This window comes from Amblyomma mixtum, chromosome 3, assembly GCF_055824585.1.
Source record: "Amblyomma mixtum isolate Tamu chromosome 3, ASM5582458v1, whole genome shotgun sequence".
Classification (NCBI taxonomy): domain Eukaryota; kingdom Metazoa; phylum Arthropoda; class Arachnida; order Ixodida; family Ixodidae; genus Amblyomma; species Amblyomma mixtum.
Window position 1 is genome coordinate 405002401 of NC_143014.1, and position 21491 is coordinate 405023891.

Consider the following 21491-nt stretch of genomic DNA (forward strand, 5'->3'; position numbering starts at 1 on the left):
AGCCTCTCAATAAACAGCATTCCTCGGTAAAAAACTCTCTGCGCACCGCACGAAAAGAAATCCAGCTTAAGGTCAAAAACTCCGCCTAATTGGAAAGGCTTTTGGCGACAATCCACTCCCCAGGATTCCGGCCCATGCGCCTCGGGAAACCGGTCGCGCCATCTCGCGACAGCCGGCGGCGCGTAACTGAATGGCGACGAAAAATAAAAAATCAATATCTCGTCACGCATAAAAGTTACAAGCGAGCTCTAGCGCTGAGGGGTGAAATGCCTCATAATGTTTCTTTTAAGAAAGTTTCATCACTGTGGCTTAAATATTGCGTTTACCCTGCGCGATGAGATATGGTCGCATGAAGCCTATGACGAGGTCGTGAAAAAAACCCCACTTTCCCTCACTTGATCACTCACCGCTGCCCTGATTTACAATATATCGGCGAGCTCTAGGAGCTGTAGGTAGCGAAATGTCCCATCTTTTAATAGATGCAAAGTATTTTACATTTTAAAGAGGCAAATTTTATCCCTGGCCATTTTTCTATTCATCATGCATCCTCAGCACCGGCAAGAAACGTGTGGCGCCCTCTCTCGGTGCGTTTGGCTAGGCGCACGTCTACGCTTTTTTTACTTGCTTTAGGGAGATCAAGTCATGCCGTTTGAAAGCGCGCTTTTATCAAAAGTGTCCCCATCGAATGTAGGCACACAAAAAGGGGCCGCTACAAGAAAACGCTCGCCATGTATGGGTATTAGAGGGGATAAAGAAACTCTGGGGCTTGACAGTGGCTATTTGAGGATGAGTGATGGTGGAATTGCGTGCTCATTAACAATACAAAGCCACGATACTTAGGTATTAGCGCATTAATCGCTACATCTTAAAGCTCAATAGCTCTTCGAAAGTTTAGGCGATGTGGTCAAAATGCAGCAGGGATGCGTTGAAATCAGTGTACCTCTGTTGTCTCTTTTTTGAATATAAAGCCATTTCTGTAGGGGTACAAGCCCAATCAAGCCGAATTCGTTTGGCTTCTTAGTGTACTCCTGTCATCTGTACATATGTAGATGCCCATGTTGCAAGTACTGCAGGCTTCAATGCAAGGAACCTGGTGCTCCGTTTCGTGCTTGTTTCACTAACTCATTGTGCGCATTAGACAATTTGTCCAGTGTAACAATTCGTAGTGTGGTAATTCACAGCATTTCTTCTAGGTTGTTAAAGTGCCTCCAATTATTCGATCGTTCGCCGTCGCTAAGGGCTTTGCCATTGCCGCAATCGCTGCTAATTTCCTCATCATGTCAGAAGTGTGTGCAAACTATGAAGCGATAAAGAAGAGTTCATAGAATGGCATGTTGTGAACTATTCTGACAAATTCGCCATTTGCTGTGCAGGAAGCTACGCCTTTTCCCAAAGCTGCAAGCCAGAGGCAAATCCAAGTTAAATTTTATGATTATAATTTCCATTTAAGTGAGATGTAAACGCCAGCCAAATAAGTTCTTGTAGGATAACACGACGTTTCAAAACTGGCTCTGTTTCTGCTTTAAGGCGGCAGCTGGGCGCTCCATCCGGGCCACTTTCGCAATGCGCCGCTCGCGCTGTCTATTAGCGAAAGGACGCTACGTGCACGCGGCCTTGAATATGCAGTGAATTTACGCGCGTTGTAAATGCATGTACAACAATGCTTAGGCACTAGCTCGCGAGCAGCGCGAACTTGATACTTTTTTGTATTTTGTAAATTGTGTACAAAGCTTCCCCGTCTTTTCTGCCGGTCGCTTTCCTCCGTACTTTTCCTCGCTATCCTCTCCCTGTGACTTTATATCCGCCGGCTGCAGCTCTCGGCTTTATTTTTGTATTTTTTGTCAGTAAACCATTACTACCACTTCTTGAAAGTGCGAGTGCGGGCGCGTTGCGGAGGCTTTTTTAAGTCCACATAAGGTCGACCGCAGGGTCACGGAACTTAAAACCGTGGATGTAGGAAAGGGAGTGGTTCCCAGAGAACATTCAACGTTCTCCTCCATCATGACACCAGTAGAAGGCTTCTGCGCAGTTTGGTTCTGTTTCCAGCACAATAGTCCCGTAAAAGTCACCCCTGTGGTGGCATGGCTGGGAAGTACGGCCACTGCGCTTCTGTTCATTTGCTTGACATAAGCTTTGTGCTGCTTCACCCTTTCCGTCACATTGCTAGTGTCACCAGCCTAAGCCACGTTTACATGAACCCGACTGCGGTGGATCGAGTCAGGGGGTCGAGTTGTGTAAGGTCAGCCCACGCGACGACTGTGCGTTTACGAGAACTCGATTTTAGCGTGTCGAGACCGGTTCAACTGCAGCGACACCCCAAGCATCGAGCAGCGAAGCGGGTGAGGGCAGTGGCAGCCTCCAAGCCTCCAACGCCTTTTACTTCCGACGCTGAATAACGACAAAGCTGGCGCGTCTGCCAAACCGGTCCTGATATACCTCATGCATGAACGCATCCTTGCCGGCTCACGTAAAAAAAAAACCTTACAGCTGCTAATGTGTCACTCCTGACGAAGGGTCGGTCAGTCCTGAAGCTGTCAAACATTTCCCAAAAATCCCATCAGAGTGTTTGGAGAGAATCAGTTGCATTCTTAAGCCCCAACTCCAACGACACTTCCTGGGCGTACGCGCTCAGCGTCGGCGCTCTTGGCGTTCGCCAGAACCGGTCTGCGCATGCGCACTGCAGGAGACTTCAGCGAACCTCGGCGAGGCGCACGCGTCGGAAGCGGGGTCCGGTTGACCACAATCGGAGGACCGCGGGGCTCTCGGGGACTCTTTTCTTCATAGCTTCGTGTTCCCCGAACTTTTCTTCGCGGTTTAATTCGTCCCTTCCGCACCCCCAACCCCTTTTCTTCACGGCTTGAAATTCTTTCCCTCGACTCGAGAGGGGGAGCCAGCCAGCATCAGGGACGTGGAGACGCATGCCTCTTTTCGACGCCCGTTCCGGCGTACGCCAAGAGCGCCGACGCTGGGCGCGTACGCCCAGGAAGTGTCGTTGGAGTTGGGGCTTTAGACGTCCTGGTTACGCAGGACTGCCACCAGCTTTGTGAAGAGCGCAGTTCAAGGCACAAAGAGTGGCACAAAAACAAATTTTGGTCGATTTGGCGTGGCCACGGCAAATGCGAATTAGGTGTGTTAGCACTGCGGTTTCGATATTCGAATCCACTGATCACGGCTGGAAGTTGATGCAGAAGGTACCCAAAGCACAACGCGAGAGATTGGTAGTTTAGGACACGGGATGTTCGGCTGCGGCGATGTAAGAGCGAGTGCTGTGCTGCTGAGGTGTGTCGTATTACGCGTCATGTCGATCTGCTGCTGTTTTCCTCATGGCTTGAACATGGTTCATGTACATAGAAAAAAAGGCAATGATGTAGTGGTCTGATGCAGTGGCCAGCAAAACTAATCTAATCGCGCCGTCCAGATTCGAAACCCACTCGGGCCGTAAAATATTTTCTTTTGGTTAATTTTATTTAAAGTCAAGAAAACTCCAGACATACAGACGGACCTCGGCGAACTCTAATATTGAAAGCCTCACCACCGGATAAAAAAAAATTCGATCGCATCAGGTCGCTGTTGTTCCACTGCCATGTGGAGCGAGACCTTTCTGCGGCCACGTAATTGGTGGAAGCTTCAGAAACCACGTGTCCTCAGCCTGTGTGTCAAGAAACCAGTCGTATGGAGCAAGGTGTCCATTTCTCTACAGATCATTTGTAGATGACGAAAGCGACACAGCTGGAGGATCTGGTTGCGTGTTGCGTTCTCGAATTTCATATTTACACTATCACAAGACAGGCGCCTGCACTTGCAAAGCATCACGTCCTGTGCGGATCCAACACCTTCTAACCGCTGGTAAGGCTCCACCAGTGCTGGTGGAGGCCTATCAGTGGTCTAGCTCTTAGGCCCATATCAGCTGTTGTGTGTGTGTGTACACGCGTGCGCGCGCGCGCGTGTGTGTGTGTGCGTGCGCGTGTGTGTGTGTGTGTGTGTGCGCGTGCGCGCGCGCGCGCGCGTGTGTGTGTGTGTGTGTGTGTGTGTGTGTGTGTGTGTGTGCGTGCGTGCGCGTGTGTGTGTGCGCACACCCACACAAAAGGCAGCGAACAGTGTCAACAAAAAGTTGCGTGAATGCAAGCGCTATTCCTATGTAAGCGCATCAAACTATATCATATATGCGACAGCAAATCGCATGAAAGTATGAGGAAATATCATGCAATATATCAGGAAATATCATGCAATATATCATGCTTTATTCGAGTCTCATATTAACTACTGTAATTTGGTGTGGGGAACCACAACGTCTACGTGTAAAAATAAACTTCTGAAATTTCAGAAGGCTGCGATGAGAGCCATAGCGAATGTATCTTTTATGTCACACATTAGTTCCCATTTCTCAACATACCACATCATGAAAATAAAAAAAAATATATGAATTTCGCATTCTTAGGTCCTATAAAGTTCTGGTTAAACAAAACAATATGTTGTTTAGAGACATCGCCAAATTACGTGAAAATCCCTCAAATTACACGACACGATGCCGCGAACACTAGCACGTTCCACATCCGCACACAAACTATGGCTTTGAAACACTTTACTATGCTTTGCCATACACATTAAATAAATTTAAAGTTACACAACAAAATATTACCAGCTCTCCTTTTTCTTTTAAAAGTTTAAAAGAACTTTTTTTCTAATGCACCGGTATATTGATCGCACGAGTACCATTATAAAGTGAACATAAAATAATGTCTTGTATTGTTGTATTTGCACAATTTTGGTTGTACTGCACTGCATCTGGCTGATTTTTGTTATCTGTTATGTAATGTGTGTTTTCTGTCCTGCACTGCCGAGTATAGAAGGGTAATGGGCGCTTTGTCAAGCTGCTCTTGAGCGGCTTTTACGCCGATACACCTCAAACATGTATATAAATATGCTTGTTTGAAATAAACTCATACTCGAAAAATGGATACACGTTTCAGTAGAGCTATCTCCATAATACTGCACGGATGCAGGAAACGGGCGCGATGCATATTGTGTTTCTCCGTTTCGGAAAAATCAAAAGAACATGGTGACTGAGGTTATACGTAGATGTGAAATACCCCAAATTCGCCGCCTGTCCTGCTCCATATGTATCCGGTCACCATACGAGATCAGCGTACACTGACGTACCCATATGACTTCAGCCTCTTCGAGCAAAAAGAAAAAAAAAGTGAAAACAAATCCGCAATGCCGTGTTTTCACTAATGCTTACGCGGCCGCTAGTTTGATCATTAACAGTTTTGCGTGGCGGGTATAGCATGCGGTAACATCTGCCCTGCTATAGGTAATCAGTCCTTCCTCTGCGTCTTGAGGCAAGCTCGTTGTACTTGAGGCGGGGCGGGCAGGGCAGTATTATATTTTTAACTGCCCACAAGACACCTATCTAAGCCCCCCCCCCCTTCCCCTCAATAGCTCAAAATTTCACCCGGGCCACTCTCGAAAAAAAATTCCTGCCTACGTGCCTGCTGGCCGCACTCCTTCATGTACATTGAGGTGTTCACGCTGTTACTGGGCTTTAAGCTTACGATATATGTGTTTCTGATTAGTCGATATGAAAGTGATCTGCAGAAATTATTTCCTCACAGAAAGATCCAAATAACTGATATTGAAATAATTTCGTAAACACAAAAAATCATTCGTAGTGTGCTGAACGCAATTAGAAACAAAACTGGGCGTTAGACTACCTAAATTTCCCACGACTCAAAGCAATCTGTTTGCGTGGCTCTTAAGTTTCTTAGGTTCCATTTTTCGTTTGATTCACTGTTCACCTAACGGCTGCCCAGGCTCTTAATTTTTAGTGATACACTTTCTCTCGGAATGTGTATGCGCATTTACCTTGTTCTTCATACTTTAAAGAAGTTGTCGATGGTGTTAATGAGAGCAACTGCCGGGCTTCTAGGGCGCCACTGTCCGGTTATCGCAGCAACAAGGTTGTCTTTATCAGCCGCTTTAGCATTCTCCTTGTCTCGAAGTGCTGAACGGCTTTTGGAGCTTTTGGGTATTTCTTGTCTCGTATGCAGACTTGCATTATTAGTACGAAAACACTATTCCGGTGTGTAAATCCCGAGCAAGGTCTTGCTATAAATATAAGTTTGTGCCAAGAACATAACTGCAACATAGCATCCGCAGCGCTGTAACGTAGTTATGTAAATAAATGAGCAAACAAACAAAAGAAATATTGCCGCGACTGAGTTTGGAACCCGCGGCGGTGCAAACAGATCAGTCTCGCTGGCCTGTACACGAGAGCACTATGCTCTCGCCGCAGCCGATCACGCCTCGTGCTAAACTGCAACAAACTCTCACGCTATGCTTTGCGTCTCGTCATCTTCAACGACTTTCATCTGTGCCCAAGTCACGAAAGGAAAGAGAGCAGCTACGCGGCGTGAGACCGGTTCTGACTTTTCACCGAGTCGGACGTGTTTTTTGACGCTCCTTCGACTTCGGCCTGGCCTAGCTACGCCGTTCAGCACTCGGGTTGGGCCCGCATCGCCTGCACGTACGGCCCGCAGGCAACGGACCTGGACCTGGGATAAGCACCTCACGTGGCCCCTGGCCATGGAGCCCCACCAGGAGGCCCGCGGCCGCGGAATGCGCAAGCCTAGGACTGTGCCAGACGGACCTCGTTCACAGAGCGCACGCCGCGACCGGTCTCTCGAATCATCTCCGCTGCTAGAGAGGTGGATAGAGTGCGTGCAGCGCGCAACACAGCGCGCTGCCCTGACTCCGGAGACGGCGAAGGCAACGTTACGCACCTTGGCCCTTCCGCCACGTGCTGCTGCGATGGCGGCGCGCGCGGACGAACACGTGGAAGCCGCCATTGCCAGCCCGGTCCAGCAGCCACCACACGGCGACGGCCAAATTCCGGCAGCGGTGGTAGCAGCCGTAGAAGAGCCAGAGGGGGACGACGCCATGGATCAAAGCACCCATCGCAAGCGGCGCCGTTCCACCCAGTCTGAGGAGGGGAACAAAGGCAGCGGGGGCGAGGAATCTGCTGCCAAGCGCGAAGCGCTGCAGCTCACTGCACCTGTCTCACCTCCCCCTCCGCGTCCAGAGGGAGCGATCACAGGACAAAGAGCCAGGGAGGTGACAGCGGACAACACAGTGTCTGCCAGTACTAGCTGCTTTCCCCCTGCTCTCGCCGGAACGCAAGCCCCCACCCTGAGGGACCAGCGGCCGGTGACGACATCGGCTGACGCGGCGCGGCAGAAGCCAGCAAACCCGGCACGTGACCAAGAGGCCGCCGCTGCGGCTCTCAGACGGAGCGCGGCGCACGCTGCCAGCGTGCCTGACAGCAACGAGTGCCACGCCCCCCCGGCATCCTCATGCTCCCTGGAGGCCGCCGGCCTGATCCCCTGGCGCCAGGCTTCAACCCGAGCACAGCGAAGGCGTAAGGCTGCCCTGCAGAGAGCTGCTGCTGCTGTGGCGGTCCATGAGGAGCTCCACTGGACAGTCCTGTTCCGGCCAGCGGAACGCGGCGTGGCCATAAGCAGGGAACAGGGCTGGGAGATTGCTGAGGAGCTGGGCCCGCGCCCAGGCGTGCTGGCGGTTCGCGTTAATACGCGGAGGAATGTGGTGGCGGTGGACACCGGCTGCTCAGCTACCTTCGGCTCGCTTCTGGCCACGACTGTCATCCGTGGCCTGGCTGTGTGCGCCAGGGAGCCAGCTCCTCGCAACCAGTCCAGTGGGCTCGTGTTCGGCGTGGACGCGCGCCGCTCAGCGGACCAGCTGCTTGCCGCCGTGGAATCGGCAGTGGCAGTGACGTCGGCGTCGCTGTCGGGAAGCACGCTGCTTCTCCGATTTGCGGCGCCTATCCCGCCACCGTATGTGTTCATTTACAGGCGGCGCCTCGCTGTCCGGCCCTGCCGCCCGCGCCCACTGCAGTGTTCCCGCTGTTCCAGCCTGGGCCATGCCACCGAGGCCTGCAGAGCTGCTGCCCGCTGTGCCCGCTGCGGTGGACCACACGAAACTGGGGCGTGCACCAGCGGAAAATCGCGCTGCTCAAACTGCGGTGGCCGACACCCTGCCACGGACCCTTCATGCCCCCACTGGCAACGAGAGAGGCATTTCGCCACGATTTTGGCTTCGTCAGAGGTACCTCTCTCACGACGGGCCGTGCGCGCGGTTGTACGTGAAGAAACGGCGCCGCAGGCTGCACAGCAGCAACCAAGCAAGCGCAGCTATGCGCAGGTTGTGGGCCACAGCAAGCAGCAGCAGCAGCCTTCTCAGCAGCTCCGGCCTCAGAAGCAGCGGTGGCAGCATCCCAAGCAGCCGGCCGGTTCCCGCACCGCACCAGTGAGGCCCGCACCCACTACCTCCGGTGGTTCCCCTCTGGACGCACGCGATGCCTTAATCGAGCGCCTGCAGGCCGCGCTGCGAGCACTAAGCGTGCTCCTGCCAGAGGGCTCCGAGGGTCGCCGCATCTGTGAGGAAGCGACAGGCCCTCCTGCACTAAACAGCCAACAACATGGCTAGTCGCCGGGCAGCACCCCGCATTCCCACAGTCCTGCAATGGAACGTCCGCTCCCTTGCAGCGCGATACGCTGAGCTCCGCTCACGCATAACATCCGAACAACCAGAGGTGATCGCGCTGCAGGAAACTTACGTCCGGCTGCGGGATGGGGAGCCCCAAAGGCGGCTGCCCGGCTACATCGGCTACCATTCACCAACGAAGTGTGAGGAGGGGTCATGTGCATCAATCCCTTGCGGCGACCCAGCCCATCGACCCGGAAAATCGCGGGCCTCCATCTATGTGCGGCGCGACGTCCAGCACGCGCTCGTCGGCACGGCGGCGGCGACGAGTGACGTTCAGGAGTGCGTGGCAGTGACAGTGCGCGTCGGGGGTGTTGACACATCAGTGGCCAGTGTTTATGTGCGCCCAGCTGTGGCGTGCTGTGTCGTCGTGTTGTGCCCCGCGCCAGCTCATAGTTGGTGACTTCAATGCCCATCATTGTGCGTGGGGCAGTGCGCGCAACGACCGGCGCGGCGACGACCTGCATGACACAGCAACGCAGCTGGGACTCACTCCCGTCAACACTGGCCAGCCCCCCTTCCGACGGCGTGGATCGTCAGGCTCCTGCATCGACGTTGCGTTCGCGTCCAGCGGCATCGAGGCGACCTGGCGTCGTGCACCATCCCTCTGGGGCTCGGATCACTTCTCCATCACCATAGAGCCCACTGCTAAAGAGGCGCGCCCCATGCGTACGTACGCTATCGTGAATTGGGGCCGCTTCCGCCAAGAGGTGGACGCCGCCGCTGCGTCCGGCGCCGATTACTTCACCAGTCTTGTCCGGAGCGCCCTCGCAGCCACGCGTCGCGCAGAGGTGCGGGCAGGTCAGCCAACACCCGACAATAAGCTGCTCGATCTGCGCGACAAAAGGGACAAGGCGGAGCGCAGGGCGCGACGGACGGACAAGCCAGAAGACTGGACGGTCTACAATCGGCTAGACGCAGCGGCAAGACGTCACTCCAACAAGCTATATCGACGGCAGTGGGCTTCTCTCTGCAACACGATGGAGAAGGATCGCAGCTCGCGACGGCTCTTCACCACACTGCGGCGCATCACTACACCTCAGGCGAACCCTCAGCCACTGGCCGCTCTCGCCATCTCGAGCGGCCAAACAAACCAACAGCTGGCTGAGCAGTTCGCTGACCGATTCGCGCCACAGTGCCCCGCGAGCAGTGCAGTGACGACATCGGGCCCCAGTTTCGACGCCAGTGCCTCTTCCCCCGCCCCGGATGACGGCCCGTGCAACGCGCTCTTCACTGCGGCGGAACTGAACGACGCGCTGCGCCACTGCACCCGCCGCTCAGCGCCCGGGCCGGACGGGGTTACCTACCAGATGCTGCGCAACCTGGACGCGGAGCAACGTCAAGTCCTCCTGCGGCAGCTCAACCTGGTGTGGGAACGCGGGGTGCTACCTGAGGAGTGGCGCACAGCGGTCGTCTGCCCGATACCGAAGCCAGGCCGCCCACCCACGGAGCTCAGCGGATACCGTCCAGTGGCGCTGACGTCGGCGGCGTGCAAGCTGATGGAGCATATGGCGCTCCAACGCCTGCATGCGCGGGCCACGGAGGCGGACTTGTTCGACGAGCGTCAGACAGGGTTTCGCGGGATGCGCTGCGCGGCAGATTCAATCGCGGACGTTGTCTCCGCACTCGAGCACGCCGTGGCGGCGCGGCAGGTAGCACTGCTCTTGCTGCTCGACGTCTCGAGTGCGTTTGACAACGTCCACCGTGCGGTAATTCTCGCGAGGCTGGAAGAGGCGGGCGTGGCCGGTCGTCTGTTGCGTTATGTGCAGGGGTTCCTTTACGCTCGCACTATTCGCGTGCGCGTGGGAGCGGCTCTCTCTCAGCCCCGCCCGGTAGATCTAGGCGTGCCGCAGGGGTCGGTGTTGTCCCCGTTCCTGTTCAATGTGGCGATGTCGGCGGTGCCGGGCTGTCTGCCCACAGGCAACCGGCACCGCGTGTACATCTCCATATACGCGGACGACATCGCTCTGTGGTGCTTGGGACCTCCGGGCGAGGCTTCCCGCGTGAGAGACTGCCTCCAGGGTTCCGTTGACGCTATCGGCGACCGGTTGCGGGGCCTCGGTCTGGCGCTTTGCGCGCAGAAGTCTGCAGCCATGGCCTGCGGAGCTCGCAGATGCGCCCGCCTGGCGCCGCTGACGTTGGCTGGGACGCCGCTGCCGTGGAAGAGCTCCGTGCGGTACCTCGGCCTGGATATCGACCAGCGCCTCTCCTTTCGCCCCGCGGCGACCAGGGCCTGCCAGCAGATGAAGAGGACTACAGCCGCCGTGCACAAGCTCACCGCCCGGGGCCAGGGGATTTCTCAGCAGGCTGCGCTGCGCCTCTACAACGCCGCAGCCTTAGGGGCGATACTCTACACGCTGCCCCTCGTCACGGTGCGCAAACCATCATGGAAGGCACTGGAGGTGCAGCATCGCAAAGCGCTGCGGACCTGCCTCGGCCTACCCGGCAACTCGCAATGCGAGGCCACACTGGCGGAGGCGGGCGCGTGGCCGCTGCAGCTACAGGCCACGCAGCGCTCGCTGCACCACATCGACCGCCTTCACCGCGCTCCGGACGGCGGGGAACTCCTGCAGCGCCTTCGTCAATACCCGCGCTCAAGAATGGGCGCGGCACTGCAGGAATATGACCATCTGACGCGCGCCACGCCCCCCTACGGCCTCTGCTCCCCCTGGCCCCTCACGACGGAGGTACAGCGAGAGATCGTCGGCATCGCGGGAAAACGCAGCACACCACTATGTGCGGTGCAGCAGCTAGCCGGAGCCGTCATCTACGAGCAACTGCGCGACCATCTGCTTGTGTTCACTGACGGCTCCGTGGTGAGCGAAAACTGCTCGCTCGCTGCAGCGGCCACCATCCCCGCCCTGCAGCTGCACCGCCAGCAAAGAGTGGTTTACCTGGGCTCTTCGACCACGGCGGAGCTACTGGGTCTTCGCCTGGGCTTGGACTTGGTGCTCACCCTTACTCCGCCGCCACCCAGGTGTGCTCTGCTGTGTGATTCCCGTGCCGCCCTCAGCCGCCTGCAGACTCCCGGCCGTGGCACCCCGTTGCTGTGCGCGTTACGCGAGCGCATTGAGCGCCTCGCGGAGCGCAGATGCAGTATTCGCGTGCAGTGGGTGCCCGGTCACTGCGGCATCCGCGGCAACGAGCAAGCCGACGAGCTCGCCACCGCCGCACATCAGCTTCCTCCCAGCGACGAACCGCTCGCCCTGGAAGACGTGCGTGCGGTGATCCACGACCACCTCCGTCAGCAACACCCGGACCCTCGCATCGCGCGAGGAGAGCGCATTTCTCTCGTCGGCGCGCGCTCACTGTCGCGCCTCCAGCGGGCGATGATCATCCGAGTGCGCGTCGGCTGCGTGTGGCCCGGGGTAAGACGGGTGCGCCACGGACTTTCGTCGAGCGACGCGTGCGCTGACTGCGGCGCAGTGGAAATATTGGAGCACATGCTCCTTCGCTGTACCGCTTCTGCAGTGCCGCGTCGCGAGATGCTCGCGGCCTACAGGGCGCTGGGAATCATCCCGGACAGTCTCGAAGCGCTCCTGTGGCCGCGCGGCAGTGCGCGCACCCGCGACAGAACAATGGTGAGCCTCTGTGTGTTCATCGAGCAGGCAGGCTTGACTTCCCGCTTGCTCTTCGCCAGGTAGTGCACGCGTGACAGGAACGCTCCGTTGGTGCTACATCGGACGGTATACGCGGCCGGGCGCCCCACCCCGGCCGCTAGTGCAGTGTGTCGCGCGCGCGATTAGTCCGTGACAGGACGCTATATGTGCGCGCGGCTATGTACATTGTGTTTACATCTTTTGTGATTGTGCGCAGTGGTCGCTCGCGCGCACTTATTTTCGGACAATGTTTGGACATTAGCGCGCGAGCGGCGCGAACTTGATTACTTTTGTATTTTGTAAATAGTGCACAAAGCTCTCCCCTATCCTTTCTTGCTGTCGCTCCCGTCTATACTTCTCCTCACTATCCTCTCCCTTTCCCTTTCATTTCCGCCGGCTGCAGCTCGGGTGCTTAAGATATTAGATAGCAATTGCCGCGGCCGGTAACACTCTTTTGCTTCACTTTTTATTTATTTATTTATTTATCTTTTTTAAATAAACCACTACCACCGCTACGCGGCGTTGGTGTCCACATGCAAAAACCTGCTTTCGCAAAATATTTCGTAGTTAGCAGTGCTAAACCGCGACCAATTTTTCGACGAAGACGGCGCGCGTACACCGCACTAGCCACGGTCCGGCTTCTTTTCTTTCACCCCAGCAAAGAAGGGAGCGAGTAGGGGAGGCACACATTCAGCGCGCCTTGAACACGCCGGGTGACAAAAGAATAAAGAGAATCTCAGCCGGAGCATCGAAAAGCTGGGTTCACGTGAGGGGAGTACACAAAAAGTGGACAATGGGAGCAGGTGAAGGCATCTCTCCCAAACCAGGAAGGAGGAATGTAAGAGGAGAAGCAGGAGCTCAACTTCATGCGGCGCGTGGTGGTAGATTTGTGAACTAGGGGCGCATGAACCAGAATCCTGGCCATGGTTACAAGTGTTGCCAGATCTTATCTGCGCGAAGTGAATGCTTTGGAGTCATGTTCATTACGTATCAATAATCAGCAACGGGGCGACGGAGCGCTTGCCGTGCCCGACGTGGTGGCCGCTCCGCTCGCACGCTCCTCCGATGGGCAAACAGCAGCCGTTTTGCGCGCAACGGGCGGTGTTTTAGCAGACGACGCACCGAGTCGGAATGCCTTCGTAGTCGCCTTTTCAAGCAAAGGTTGCCAAGACGGAAACGCTTTGAATTTCATGTGAGCTTCGTTATCACAGTTTATCGGCCCATAGCCTACGTCAATAACATTATTTGAACGCTGACGAAATGAAAATATGCAGTTGTTGCGCCCGGACCGTTACGCGCGCACGGCTGATGGAACAGGCAGGCGAAAGTTTGGTTCCACGTGACCCCGGCGGACTTGCAGCCTCTACAAGGTGTTTCAGGGAAGACTAAATGATTCCCTAAAATTGGTTTCTTGAGGTAAATACGGCTTTTTCAGCAAAGTATTACCAGCGCTGGCGGACACGAGAAAACCGGTTAATCTTTTTAAGTAGTACGCTGGTTAACTAATTCTTAACTTTATATTATTAACTTTATAACGATTAGTGTTAGGCGCCTAGTTCCAATCACAAATTCGTAGCCCGTAGTTAGTAATAGCCGCATGAGTTCTCATAACATGCTCTGGACAAAAACATTTTTGTGCGGGGAACCGTTTATGAACGAAGTTTTTTCGCATAATGCAAGATTCTACTATGACAAACAATATATCCGCAAATCGTCCGCCGCGGTGGCTCAGTGGTTATGGTGCTCGGCTGCTCACCCGAAAGACGCGGGTTCGATCCCGGCCGCGGGGTTGAATTTCTATGGAGGCGAAATTTTAGAGCCCCGTGCACTGTGCGTTGTCAGTGCCCCAGGTGGTCGAAATTTCCGGAGCCCTTCACTACGGCGTCTCTCGTAGCCTTAGTCGCTTTGGGACGTTAAACCCCATAAATCAAACCAATATCCGCAGATCACCCAATGGCACTCTAGTATTTTTTTTCGGTTAACGTTTTTGCTCTCGTCAAAAGCGTTCCCAATTGGTTTTCTATGGCAGCCTTCACTGTTCGATGCGATCGATGGAAGAACTTTGACGAAAAAAATTTGCTATATGTCAGAAGAACGGACCATTACGTTCAGTATTTCCATAGCAGTGTTTTACAATTTTCCAGTTTTCGAAATTTCTGTCTCAGAATGCTGGATATGTCGAAAACCCGATTATCCTTGGCGCTTTGGAGCGTTAAAATCTGACTTTTTTGACTAGTTACGTGCACTGGACAGGCTGCTTTGCCTGTATGCTTTTCGAAAGCGCATATATTTTGGCACCATATAGCCTAACCATAGCCATAGCGCTGAGGATAATCGCGTTTTCGAAATTCTATACACTGATATCGCTATTACTGACAGCCGGCTACAAATCTCTAATTGCAACCATCTGCTTAGCTGTGATTGTTAAGAAGTTAATAATAAGCAATTAGTCAACCAGCTTACGACTTAACACGCCAGCTTTCCGGTGTCCGCCAAAATGGTAATAATATACCGCAAAAGCTACATTTTCCTCCAAAAAAGGCTATTTTTGGAAATTAATTCCCAGAAAACCAAACTCGGCTACAAGACGACTTGACTCTTCTTGACTGTTCTTGAGTATAGGCTAGTGCTACTCTAAGCACCTGCATCGACAAGCCGTCTTGGAGTTAAGTCTTCTAGACATGCTCCTTTAGGCAGTCTGCAAATCTGCCATACTGGATTATTTCAAGAACCATATGCCGGCATTTGTGCCAAGAATGTCGAGACATATGCTTCTTAAGCCAGTATAGCACATCTACAGACTGGCTAAAAGGGCATGTCTAGAAAACTTCAACACGCGTTGTTGAGATCGAACCAGCCAGCACGCCTGCTTCTACTGTGTATGGCTGCGAGCAACTTGAGTGTGATTACTTTCGGGCCTGCCGCCATGGACCGCACGCACGGAGAGGACCCAGGTGCCAGCTGACTTCAGTTACGGAGTTTGCCCGGTTGGAGTGCAGGACCAAAACAGATCCCCTTTCAGAAAGGTCTGCACGTGTAGAACGTCGCCGCCGCCGCCTCGGGGAGACGAACGTTATCTTCCCCATTTGCCGTGACCGTGCCAGGGAACAAAGGGCCTCATTTCCTGTTGCTCTTTGGCGTGCCAAGCACCGCGACAAGCTGGCGGGCATCATCTCCGACCCTCGCGAACATCTCCAAGCACGAGGAACCACTTTCGGCCTTTTCGTGACCTCGCGTTCCGGCCTCGAGCGGCGGGTGTCATTTGATGGTCAACAGATGTCGGTGACCCGCAGACACCTTCGGCTGGCCGGAGGCCATCACCTACCGCAGTCGACGCTACCTCGATGACAACCTTCTTTCCCTCAGACTCCACATGTGAAGGGGGCGTGACCATGAGTGCAGCGGTGTGTTTGTGCGCACAAGTTTGTGCTCTAGGCCTCTCCCACCCCGACGTGGGCGTCCTCAACCTAGGGAATTTAGGGAACGAGAAGCGTATAAAACTCGACAACGAATGCGGCAGAATCGTCTCACTTCTAACCAACATGTCGTAAAAATGTAAATAAACCCTCTTGTAATCTTCCTCCCATCACTCAACTGATTGACTAGACGGCACTTGTCCTGGTGGTGGTGGGAACGGGCGTTGGCTTGACCACGGTTCCGACAAGCAGCGAGCAGCAGCAGGAGCGAGCTAGCAACGGCTCCCGAACCGACCCCTTCTGTCAACAGCGTTCTGAACTCGGGAATTAGAGCCCATGCATGCGTTTCAGCGATCACAATGAAGGGCTTCGTTGCAGTAATTTAGTCGCAGAAATATAGTAAAAATGCTTCGATACGAAGTGCGTCTCATTGTTTCCGGCTGAAGTGGGCTCCGTGTGCTGTTGAGCAAATAAATTTGTAAGTATTTTTGCAATGTTGCCATCAACAAAACTCACTGCAGCTAGAGCTGCATGCCCTGATTGCAAACTATCCGCCAGAAGCCGATACTGCGAGCTTTCGACGTCAGATGACGCTAAAAGATTGAGGAAAAAAACAACTCTTACGTTTTGCCCCACCACAAGTAAATACAATGAATTCTCTTTTTTTAAAAGATTTGGACAATTTTGCTCGAATGTTGCGAGAGAATGCTTTTGTGAAAGACCCCAACCAACTGCGGGTAGAGAATTCACCGTTATAAACCAACACTGGACTCCTAGCTTGGAAAGAGACAAACACTTGGAAATGTATATTAATGCGGTCCAGAACGACATAATTCCCGCCGACAAAAGCCACACTGCAGGGAGACCGAACTTGTCCAAAAAAGAACGGGATGCGTTGAAGGCTCCCAGCAGACGGACAGATGTAATCAAAAAAGCCAACAGTTGAAAGTCCTCTCTTAAGATCTCGTAGAGGGAAAATTGGTTGATGATAATTGTTGTCTTGATGATAATTGTTGTCTTGACGTCTTGCAGACTCGAATTGCTCAATCACATTGCAAGAGGACACTTCTGGAGAGGTTAACTTTTTATAACAATCACATTGCAAGAGGACACTTCTGGAGAGGTTAACTTTTTATAACAATTAAAAGCACAAAGGAAGATACAGGAAAGGAGAAAACATATTTACACTTGACTGACTCGACGTGACGAAACCAGTCCTCGGTCCTGCCGAAACAGCTGGTTTTAAACCCTATGTCCCCGCCCTCGGTGGGGAGAATAACCAATCAGGTACTGCACAAACATCCACCCAATAACCTATTGGGGAAAGAAAAAACATCACCAGTCAGAAATTTGGAAAGGACAGCACAACCAATCAATGATTGGAGAAAGAAGGTAACTCATCGCGACAAACACTGTACACATATGCACACTTTCCACCATCACGATTTTGGAGAGTTATGCTTTCCTGCTGCGAGCTTCGCGAACATTCATTTTCCTAACGTTCGGTTGACCCAAGTTCAAGGAAAGTCAATCCAACCGATCTGTTAAGCATCGTCGCTCCTCATGCTTGTAGCTAGCGTGGCAATATCCTGTTAACCGCGCTTCAAGCTGTCAACGCACGCCGCTGCAGACATGAGACAAAAGCCACGCACTGTGACGCGGGTCCGCCTCGCCGCAAGCATGTGCACACAGGATGCGACCTAATGAAACCGTCCCTGAACGGAGTTTGACCTTTGCCGTAATCCTCCGCTACCCGGCGCCCCCCTTATCCCGCTGGGTCGAGTGACTCGCCCCCTTCTCTCTGCGGTTGTGCGGAGGGCCCAAGAGAAAGAACGTAATGGGCATTCCACTAACGCGAACCGGAGGCGGCAAAACAAAGTAGAGCACCGCGAACTTCACTCCTCCCAGCCAACAATGTCACACGGACACTTGTTGTCAGTGGAACATTAAAGTTCAGCCACGGTGTCCGACAACAAAACTACATACACATACACACACACGTACGCGTGCACATACGCGCATATAGCGGTTAGTTCAATCCGCTCACACAAGGCTGGAAACCAATCTGCACATTCCAGAATCCACCATGTCAGATCGATGCGCCAAACTGGCAGAAACAACTTCTAGCCGCCTACATCTCGAAACAAAACTTGTTTCTTTTGGGCTTTGTCCAGAAGACTGGACCAAAATTCCGTATAATACGGCACAGCGCTGGTTGTAAAGGCTGCCGCCGCTATTCGGTCTACCTTGTCACTTTCCTCAAGATTGACAGAGGTCACCTGCTTCGCGTTTGCGATCGCCCCTTTGGAATTCACATTAGGGTTACGCCTGTCACCAGCTACCTCACATGCTGTTTTACATCGCGTTTCCAGCAGCTGCTCCCTATCTGGCCGTTCTATCAGCGAGTGCGTTTCGTGGGTCACCAACTTTCCTACACCTTCAGCCAGGTCTGCCATTACTGCGCACAATGTCGGCACCGGCTGCCCAACCATCTCATCTTTGGCCGCCGGTTTACCCTCCTTGCATAGAGTGTTCCCGCTAACAGATCCTGCTTCTCGTCCTCGAACCTTACTGCTACCTCAGAGTTAGCGCACACGAGCTGTGGCACGGAGCTGAGCTCTTGTTCACGAACAGTATATTCATGTGCCTCACGGGTCTGCTCTATGCCAGTTTGCTGTGACAGGCAGTGTTTCACAGGCGTGACTAACGCCCCTATGCCTTCAGACCTCTCTTCTGACACGGTACACAGCGTTGAACTCTGCTGACTAGCCGCTGCCGCTTTCACAGCTATAGCCATTGGCACACACGTCAGATCAGCTTCTGCTACATGGAGAGACGCACCTTCCGATTTTATTCGATCGGAGCTCTCGCCCCTCGAAAGTGACTGAATTGTTTCTCCTGTTAGCATTATTTTGGCCCCTGAATCCACAGAGGCTTCAGAACTTTGAACTTCGGTATACATGTCGCCGCATGCCTGGTCCTCCGCCTTAACTGATTGACTGATATTATCAACAACCATCTTCGATTGGGAACACAACCTGTCAGGCACCAGCATTTCCACATGGGCAACTAGTTTGCACACCTCTCTCCTCACAGCCGGAACACTTTGTTCTCGCTTCGAGTTCGGACAGTCAATCATTAAATGTCCAAATTTCATGCAATCAAAACATTGAACTGCAGCAAATTGGATCTAGTTGTCAGCTTTCGCTCCCTGGTTTAATTTCATCTGCATCTGTGCAAGCTTTGTCTTTTCCCGTTCGATTACGAGTTTCAACTTGTCAGTTTCAAGCAGCTGCTCTGCCTTCTGCTCAACCTCCACGCGTCGCATAATGCCCTCCCTATTATACCGTACGGCAGCCATCTCCCTTTTCCGTGCTATCATTTATAGCACGAAAACACTACACCGACGTGGTGAATCCGGAGAAAGCAGAAATGTCTCCTACCTCGCTGGTTGCTTTCATCTGCCACGGTAATCTCGTCGCCCTGAGTGACGACAGCGGGCTCCTCGACGCGGATGAGTTGAGCCCCGGCTCTCACGGCAGCTCGCTAACTTGAACCTCCCTGATGATGTCGCTTTGCAGCTTGAAATTTCTCCATGCGACAGCCAGGTTCATTCAGCAGCTTGCTGGCCTCATTTGACTCACTCGTCGCCTGGTTCTTGTCTTGAACCTCAACGTGGACGCCTAGTTCCTTCCGCAGCTCACGGACTTGGCACCTCCACGACACATCGGTCACCTGGCTCCTTCAGCTCCTTGCTGACTTGAGCCTCCTACGTCCCGTTGACACTGATTGACCAGCAGTCTCCGAAGCTTCCAACGTCACTCTATGACGCTGACTTACGTTCCTCCTTTAGGACGTACCGCTCTGCAGCTTGTCCACCGACTTGATCATCCGCCCCTCCGTCAGATACCTCGAGCAGAAAGACGTAGCAAATCCTGTCTCGACTGCGCCAGTTGACAGTCCGCTCTCTCAGATACCTCGACTGGAGAGGTTATTACACAAAGGAAGATATAAGCAAGGAGAAAAAATACGTACACTTGACTGGCTCGCAGTTCTACGTGACGAAACCAGCCCTCGGTCCTGCCGAAACAGCTGGTTTTAAACCCTATGTCCCCGCCCTCGGTGGGGAGAATAACCAATCAGGTACTGCACAAACATCCACCCAATAACTTACTGGGGAAAGGAAAACATCACCAATCAGCTATTTGGAAAGGACAACACAACCAATCAATGACTGGGGAAAGAAGGTAACTCATCCCGACAAACACTGTACAAATATGTACACTTTCCACCATCACGATTTTGGAGAGTTATGCTTTCCTGCTGCGAGCTTCGCGAACACTCTCACTTTCCCAACGTCCGGTTGACCCAAGTTCAAGGAAAGTCAATCTGTTAAGCATCGTCGCTCCTCATGCTTGTAGCTAGCGTGGCAATATCCTGTTGACCGCGCTTCAAGCTGTCAACGCACGCCGCTGCAGACATGGGACAAAAGCCACGCACTGTGACGCGGGTCCGCCTCGCCGTAAGCATGTGCATACAGGATGCGACCTAATGAAACCATCCCTGAAGGGGGTTTGACCTTTCCCGTAATCCTCCGCTATCCGGCGCCCCCCTTATCCCGCTGTGTCGAGTGACTCGCCCCCTTCTCCCTGCGGTTGTGCGGAGGACCCTAGAGAAAGAGCGATTTTTATTGGGGTTTAACGCCCCAAAGCGACTCATGGTATGAGGGACGCCGTAGTGAAGGGCTCCGGAAATTTCGACCACCTGGGGTTCTTTAAAGCGCACTGACATCGCATAATACACGGGACTCTAGAATTTCGCCTCCATCGAAATTCGGCCGCCGCGGCCGGGATTGAACCCGCGTCTTTAGGGCCAGCAGTCGAGCGCCGTAACCACTGAGCCACCGCGGCGGGTTGAGAAAGAACGCAATGGGCATTCCACTAACGCGAACCGGATGCGGAAACACAAAGTACAGCACCGCGAACTTCACTCCAGCGGATAAAGGAGGCAGTACAGCAGTCATGAATAACGAAACATACATTGAGGAAGGCATATTACAACTCTCTAACACTCGTTTCTATCAGCGTCTTGAAGGAGACCCAACTCCACAATACCAACAGTATACAGCAGAGGCTCTGGATCAGCTTGCGAAAAATGGGGACATAACCCTGCGGTTAACTAAAGCCCTCACCGCACCACACCCGTCGCCAGGTCGATTTTACTTGCCACCGAAAATCCACAAAATCTTGGCCCTGCATTCGTACGATTACGGAACCAAATTCCAATTGCATTGACACATTAATCAGACATATTCCAACAACACACATACCCAACCTAGAAATGCGACACCAACCATTTCTTTCGCGAAATAGCAGGTCTTAAACTCCCAGAAGAAGCCTTTCTGGTAACATCAGGCCAACCTCTCTGCCCTTCCTGTCAATAAATCCTCTCTGCCTCTCTACGCTAACTTTCCTGATTCCGATTGTATCACATCTCTGACCGAAGCGTACAAGCAGGATAGAAAGGAGGAGTCCCCTGCTCCACGTGTTCTAGAAATACTTGCAAAAATCTTACTCGAATACAACAACTTTAATTCAACAATCAACACTATTTACACATTAATGGCACAGCCATGGGTACAGGTATGGCGCCCACCTACGCCAACATGACCATGCATAGTACTGAATCTAGATTTTTGCAAGATTCTCTCATTAAGCCCATCCTATAGAAACGCTATTTGGATGACATTTGTCTTTAATTTGGTCGGACACAGAGCAGGAACTCCTACATTTTATTGAACAATTCAGCCTTGTCCACCCCAACATATAGTTCACTCACGCGTGCTCCCACAGTACAATTAACTTCCTAGATGTATAGATTTAGGTAAAGGAAGGCCCACTTACCACCAACGTATATA